This window comes from Chrysochloris asiatica, unplaced genomic scaffold (assembly GCF_000296735.1).
Source record: "Chrysochloris asiatica unplaced genomic scaffold, ChrAsi1.0 scaffold00029, whole genome shotgun sequence".
NCBI lineage: Eukaryota > Metazoa > Chordata > Mammalia > Afrosoricida > Chrysochloridae > Chrysochloris > Chrysochloris asiatica.
In genome coordinates, this window is record NW_006408547.1 from 1,541,653 (window position 1) to 1,550,206 (window position 8,554).

Sequence of the window (8,554 nt, forward strand, 5' to 3'; positions counted from 1 at the left end):
TTGAGAAATCCGAGCTTAATCTGATTTGCTTTCCTTTGTATGCTATATTTCTCTTTTTCCCTAGCTGCTTTCAAGATCCTGTCTTTATCTTTGATTTTGGAGAGCTTGATTATTATATGTCTTGGTGATTGTCTTTTAGGGTATATCCATCCCCTAAGTCTGCATGTTCGGGTATTCTGTGTTGTTGCTGGTGGAATTCTTTACTGCACTTCCACCATATCTGCCATCTTGTTTGTTCTTACCAGAAAGATTTTTATCTGTGTTTTATTGACTACACAAAGCCTTTTGATTGTGTGGATCATGACAAGCTATAGACAACATTGTGAATTAAGAGTATTCCAGAACAATTAATTTTCCTCATGAGGAACCTGTATATAGACCAAGAGGCAATTGTTCAAACAGAACAAGGGAACATTGAATGGTTTAAAAGTAGGAAAGGTGTGCCTCAGGGTTGTGTGTTTTGTTTTGTTTTTGTTTTTGTTTTACAATATTTATTCAATCTGTATGTTGGAAAAATGATCTGAGAAGTGGGATTATATGAAGAAAAATGTGGCATCAGGATTGGAGGAAGACTTGTTAACAACCTGTGATATGCAGATGATACCACCTTGCTTGCTGAAAGCAAAGAGGACTTAAACTACTTAGATGAAGATCAAAGACTACAGCCTTCAGTATGGGTTGCACCTCAATGTAAAGAAAACAAAAATCCTCACCCTGGACCAATAAACAACATCTATATGAATGGAGAAAAATTGAAGTTGTCAAAGACTTCATTTTTCTCAGATTAACCATCAACACTCATGGAAGAAGCAGTCAAGAAATCAAATGATGTATTGCACTAGGCAAATCTGCTACACAAAACCCCTTTAAAGTGTTAAAGAGCAAAGATGTCAATTTGAGGACTACTGTGCTCCAGACCCAAGCCATGGTATTTTCAATAACCTCATACACATGTGAAAGTTGGACAGTGAAAATAAGGAAGGCCATAGAAGAATTGATGGATTTGAGTTATGGTGTTGAAGGAGAATATTGAAAGTACCATGGACTGCCAAAAGAAACTAACAGATCTGTTTTGGAAGAAGTACAGAGTGCTCCTTGGAATTTAGGATGACCAGACTTTGTCTCTCATACTTCGGACATATTATCAGGAGGGACATCCTGGAGAAGGATGTCATGTTTAGTAAAGTGGAGCCTTGGAGAAAGAGAGGAAGACCCCCAGTGAGGTGAGTTGGCACATGGCAGTAGCATCAGTGGTCTCAACCATAGCAATGATTTTGAGCTTGGCCCAGGGCTTAGGTTCGTTGTGAGTAGGTAGGTACATGACGGCACCTAACAACAGCAACAATAAGAACCGTTTTTAGAAAACAAAAATATATATAGTTTTACCTAAAAAAGATGGTGCAGAATTGTGTAATTAACAATCAAAATAATAGTCATAAGTTAAATATCACTGGAGAGGATGGAAGTGGAGAATAATGATGGGGGTAAAAATTTCTACATATTTACTGAGTCCTGGTGTGGCATTGTAGGATAAGTACTGGATTGCAATTGTCAAGGGAAGTGGTTCCAACCCATTACTCCTAGGAAACTCTGAACAGAGTTGCTATGACTCAGATCTGAGTCAACAACACTTAACAACAGTTGTATACTAGGTACTGCTAAGTGGTTTGCATGACTTCCTTAGTTAAATCCTCACAAGAATCCATGTTACCCCTCTTTTTCAGAAGAGAAAATTGAGGCTAGGGAGATTAAGTAACTTGACTCAATTGATAAAGATAGTAAGGCATAGAGATTTGACTGGAATCCAGTGTGTTTGACCCTAAACATGCACATGTAACCAGTGTACTGCGATGCTTCTACATAACTGTTATCAACTGTAGGTACCCTCTTTATGAAAGATTATGGCAGAAAAGTGTGGAAGTGGCATTGGGATGCAAGATACCAATGACTCTCCTATCCTAGGAAGTCAAGAGAAATGGGCTGGTTTAGTAAAATCTTCCTAGAAGAGGTGATGCCTAACCCAGGGTTCCAGTGATTAGTAGATATTAACAAATTAGTCTCAATGGGAGGGCTGCAAGGAAGGAGGTTCCAACTGGGAAGAGCTGTTTATATAAGGCAGAGATTGGAGAAGGGTGTGTGTGGAGAGAGCTGACGGAATAGAGCTTTTCGTTCACAGTAGAGCAAAATTTTTATTAACCCGCACCCTAGTGTCACAGTGGTTAAGCGCCTGGTGGCTAACAAGAAGGTAGGCGGCAGTTAGCTTCCATAAAGATTGCACCTCCAGTACCACTTCACTGCCACTACTGTTGAGTCGATTCTGACTCACAGAGACTCTATGTTGTTGTTGTTGTTGTTAAGTGTCGTTGAGTCGGTTCCGACCCATAGCGACGCTGAACAGGATTTCCGAGGGTGTAAATCTTTATGGGAGCAGAAAGCCTCATCGTTCTCCCACGGAGCGGCTGGTAGTTTCGAACCGCTGACCTTAAGGTTCGCAGCCCGAGTCGTAACCACTACGCTACCAGAGCTCCTTACAGAGACTCTATAGGGCAAAAATAAACTTCTCTGCAGGGTTTCTGAGGCTGTCAGACTTTGTGAAAGAAGACTGTCTCATCTTTCTCCAAGTAGGGATCCGCTGGGTTCCAACCACCGACCTTTTGGTTAGCAGCCTAATGTTTAACGCACACCATCAGGGCTCTAAAGACTACAGGCTCTAAAGACTACAGCCTTGGAAACCCCATGGGGCAGTTCTTCTCTGTCCATAAGGTCTCTGAGTTGGAATCACCTGGACGGCAGTGGGTAAAATGCATGTTTTTGTTTACATTTTGTTGCCTTTTACATGGACTACTAGTTTGCCTTCCACCAACTTCCCAACGTTCATGATCAATCATTCATGATAAAAATGGTTCCAAGTACCGTCTCCTTTATTCTCATTCTTGCCTAGCTCAGTCTTCAGACTACTCGTCTTAGGTAGCATGCGCATGCTCATTAGTGATTGCTACTGCTAAAGTAAAGTTCTACCAATTGGGAATTTGAAGATAAATCGGAGAGATAAGCTGCCTGGCAAGTAGATGGGAAAGTATTTGTGGGCAGGAGGCCCTGGTGTGGTGCTGTAGGGTAAGCACTTGACTACTAACTTCAAGGTTGGCAGTTCAACCTACCTACCACCCCTCAGAAACTGTTTACAGGGTTTCTATGAGTTGGAACCAACTCAACAGCACTAACAACAGGGCCTGCTATGAAGACTTGTTACCATATTTCATAGGTAATTATGGGCTTTATCAATGATCTGTTCACAGCTCAGAAATATTCAGATGTGGTACATACTGTCTTCTTTTTCTTCACATATTTGTAACCAGAGGAGTCTCTGGGTGGCACGTATGGTGAAAAACTCAGCTGTTAACACTCTGGATGGTTTGAAACCACCCAGAGACACCTCAGCAATCTGCTTCTGAAAGGTCAGAGCTGTGAATACCTTATAGAACGGTTTCAATCTCCACACATAGGGTGGCCATGAGTCCAAATCAACATGACTATAACTGGTTATTTGCAAACACATATTTTTTATGTTGATCTTTCTAGACTCTTCAGAAACTGTATCAAATGCAATCATCTTTCCCTACAATAAACTAAGCAATTTCTTTCAGCTCCAATTGTGACAAGTTACATTTCCTCAGTATTTAAAACAGGTGTATGCCATAAGGAATCACCTCCATTTTAAAATCTTAAGCTTAAATTAAAATGTCTTGTTTGCAGCTCTAAAACTAATAATGCTCTTGTCTACATGAATTGAGATGTACTTAAATGGTGTGCTAATTATTTATTTGTTTTCTTCTTTAATCATTCAACAAAAATTTCCAGAATGCCAGTTATTTGCTAGTTACTCTCCTGGATCATGTGGCTGCAGAGAGGAATGGTTCATGACCTCAGGTGGATAGTAATCATATCCAGGAAACAGATAAATAAACTAACGGTTACAATCAAGTTACAGTCAATCAAGTTCAATGAGATTTGAATGGTGATGTCACGGGGCATTGTTTCACTAGTGGAATTCTTGCCTTTCATGTACGAGACCCACATTTGATTTCCAGTCAATGTACTTTATGCAGAGCCAACTCATCTGTCAGTGAAGGCATGTTGCTGTGCTCTCAACAGCTTTCAGTGGAGCGTCTAGACTAAGAGACTAGGAAGAAAGCTTTGGCAACCTATTTCTGAATAGTGCGCTTATGAAAATCCTATGGTGCTGGTGCAGTATTTCAGCTCATTGAACATGGAGCTGCCATTTGTCATGGGCCATCTAGATGGTAACTAACAACAGCCAGTAGCAGTATCTTAAGGGCATTGTGAGAACACTTGAGGCACAGTGACTAGGCACAGTGACTAGGAGCGCAGGAGAGAAGAAAACAGGAGTGTGTTAGAGCAGTGCTACTCAAAAGTGTTGTCCCCAGGCTAGTCCTTGAACTTTCATTGCTGATTCAAAAGGAATTAGGTATAGAAATTGTGAGAGGTAAAAAATTTTGTAACAATTTGATAATACCCATAGAATTAATGACAAATTTGGGCATACATTTTCTGTCTTTGTTTGTTTTTATTTTTCTTATAACTTATTTTATTGTAATTTTATTTTAAAGTATTGATCCATAATGAACCAGAAATAAAACCTAGTTCTTTACCACTGATAGTTTGAGAAAACCTGGGTTAAGGGAGGTTTGCTGTAGGAGTGAATGCCTAAGTTGGGTCTTGAAAGGTTAATAGTTTTCAACAAGTCAGGCAAATTCCAACATCATTCTATGTAAATGAAAGTATAAAGATATGAGAATGTGTGATACATTTGTAGAACTACAAACATTTGGTTTCCCTGGTCTCCAGGGAGGATTTGTGATAGGTGAACATGGTTGTAAGGTAGTGTAGTAGTTATTAGCACTGATCGCCAAATGTTTCCAGTTCTCTGCTTATGAGACACACGGCAGGATTGCTTTTCTCTGTCCTTCCATGTTATTTACTTTGGCCAAAGAAATGTAGATAGCAGAGACCTGGGTGAGGAATGCAAGCAGCAGTGTGAGTTTGCACCAGAAGCCTTGGTGGTGCAGTGGGGTAAGTGTTGGACTGCTAACTGAAACCATCCAGCCATTCTGAGGGAGAAAGATGGAGGTGTTCTACTTTCCTAAAGACTCACAGTCTCAGAAACCCTAGGAAGCAGTTCTACTCTCTTCTATAGGGGTACTATGAGTTGAAATCAACATGAGTGCAGTGGGTTGGTGAGTTTGCATATTTTCTTCCTACAGCAGCAGGAGTGCTGGTGTGGCGTTGTGGGTTGGTGTGCTGGACTGTGAAGTCAGTTTGAACCACAAGGTTTGCAGTTCAAACCCACCAGCCATTGCTTGGTAACCTTATCCAGGGTCACTGCAAAAGCCCGAATCCCCAAAATTCAAAATGAATTCAGAGTGATAACATGTTTGCTGTGTTAAGTCACCGGGAGTTTGGAGAGGGTTTTTTTTGCTGTCACATGATCTAATTTAGGCTGATTGATATATGTAGGCTGAAGCCAAACCAAAAAGCCTTGAGCGTTTCACAAAGAGCTTCTATTTTACTGTCAAGGTCAATGGAGCATAATGAAAAGATTCATAAAAAGTCCATGACATCATCATGATCTTAGGGTTTTGAAAGTTTACTCTGGCAGTGCTGGAGAGACCAAAAATTCAGAAGATAGCTGCCTAGCAAACATATGGGAAGAGATCCATATCTGTGCTGATTCCAAAGAAAGATGACCCAAGGGAATGTGAAAATCATTGAACTGTATCACTAATATCACATACAAGTAAAAGTTTGTTGAAGATAATTTAAAAAATGGTTACAGCAGTGCATTGACAGGGAACTGCAAGAGGTTCAGGCTGGATTCAGGAGAGGAAGTGAAACAAGGGTGATGGTTGCTGAAGTCAGGTGGATTCTGGCTAGAAGCAGAGAATACCAGAAAGATGTTGGCTTGTGCTTTATTGACTATCCAAAGGCATTTGTTTGTCTGAATCATAACAAACTGTGGATAAAATTGTGGAGAATGAGTATAATAGAACAATTAATTGTACTTATTAGGAAACATTACATAGACCAAGAGTCAATCTTTGAAAAGAACAAGGGGATAATGAATGATTTAAAATCAGGAAAGATATGTGCCAGGGTTATGTCCTTTCATCATACTTATTAAATCTGTATGCTGAACAAAAGGTCTTGATTATATAAGATAACATAACAAAAGAAACTCTATTCTATGAAGAAGAACGTGATATCACGATAGAGGAAGGAAGATTAACAACCTACAATATAGAGATGATACAGCCTTGCTTGGTGAAAGCAAAGAGAACTTAAAATACTTTCTGATGACGATCAAAGACTACAGCCTTCAGTTTGGATTGCACCTCAATGTAAAGAAAACAAAATTCCTCACAACTGGACCAATAAATAACACCACGAAAAATGGAGAAATGATTGAAGTTGTCAAAGACTTAATTTTGCTTGGATCCACAATCAACACTTATGGAAGCAGTAGTCAAGAAATCAAATGCTGTATGGCACTTAGCAAATCGGCTACCAAAGACCTCTTTCAAATATCAAAGAGCAAAAGGTGTCAATATGAGGACTAAGGTGTGCCTGACCCAAGCCATGGTATTTTCAATTGTCTCATATCCACATAAAAGGTGAGCAGTGAATAAGAAAGGCCATAGAAGAAGTGATGTTTAGAATTATGGTGTTGGTAAAGATTATTGAAAGTTCCATGAATTGCCAGGAAAAAAAAAAAAAACCTGTCTTGGAAGAAATACAGTCAGTGTACTCCTTAGAAGTGAAGATGGCAAGACTTTGTCTCTCATTCTTTGGTTATATATTTAGGAGGGATCAGTCGCTGAAGAAAGATATCATAGAAGGTCATCAAAAAAGAGAATGACCCAACCAAAATCAACACCACCAACAACTGGATAAAGAGAAGCAAAGTTAGCTTGTTGACATGAGAAGAAAAAAAATTATAAAAACAGCAGAATTAAAAGAATTAGAAAACAGAAAAAATAGAATCAAAAGAAAAGAAGTCAGTTCTTTGAAAGGATTAATAAAATTGGTGAACTACTGGCAAATCTAACAAAAGAAAAGAAGATGCAAATTCCATATAAGAAACACTAAGATATGGGTGACATCACAACAGAACCAATGGAAATAAAAAGGATAACAACAAAATACTATGAAGAGGTGTACTCCAGTAAATATGAAAATCTAGAATAAATTTTTAGAAAAACATGACCTACCTAAACTAGCACAGAGTGAAATAGAAAACTTGTGAAATAGATCTACAACATAAGAAGAGTTTGGTCAGATCATTAAAAAACTCCCAACCAAAAAAAAGTACAGCTCCAGATGTCTTTATTGGTGAATTCTACCAAACATTCAGAGAACTGACACTAATTTTTCTTAAACTGTTCTAGAACATAGAAAAGGATGGAAAACTTATATATATTATATATTGTGTATATATATATTTAAAGTTTTTATTGTGAATTGAATGAAAATTTATAGGGCAGATTATGAATTTTGCATTCAATAAATCATATACTTTGTTTCATTACAATAATTATAATACCCACCATGTACCACCAATTAACAGTATTTCTCTCTATTCATATTAGCTCTCTCTCTCTCTTTTTAAACACTCAGGCTTACATAATAATATACACCAGCAAAGAGTACTCTGCCTTCCACTCTGCAAGTCTACTTCCTGTCCGCCAACTCTCAGTCCCTCTCTTTCCATGAATCGAGAGTCCTCAGCTGCTCCCTTTCTCTATGTCCCCACCTCTGTTTCGGTCTTTGGTGCCGCTGCTTCAATGGATAAGGTCCCGCATTCCTCTTGTGCTCTTCTCCCTTGATGGCCTTAGGGTCTTCTGTTTCTGGACTACGCCCCCATTTTTGTTACAAAACTTTTACCTTTACAATTGTGTCAGTCACAATTAGTCATAATAATCATTTTTTTTAATGTCTTATAGTGAATTATGTGATATTTTACATGGGAGAACATTAGCTTTACATTTATTCTATTGTATTTTGTTTCATTGCCATGATTACAGTCTCCTCCATGCATCATCAACCAACCAGAGGGTATACCCTGCAAGCGTGCACCCTGGTCGTCAGCACACAGCCCCTCTCCCACTCTGGATCTAGAGTCCCCAGCCGCTCCATCTCTTCATGTCATCATCTCTGCCTCCATCTCTAGCGTCACTGCTTCTCTGGGTAGGGTTCGCACTCTGCTCTTCTCTCTTGATAGTTGCAGGAACCTTCGTTCCTGGACTGCAAAGTCAGTCACTCCACTTCTTTTGCTACAAAACATCCGCTTTTACATTTCCAACCTTTGCATTCAGTCTTGATAACAATTATTCACCATTGTACCACAAGAGACCTATCCCCATCTCCTTTCATTAGCCCCGCCGAGACAGATTGGATACTACTCAGTGGAGATTCTACATTCCTCCATGCCCTCTAGATCTAGGCTACCTCTTGAAAGATTGTAAGCCAGTCACTTCTT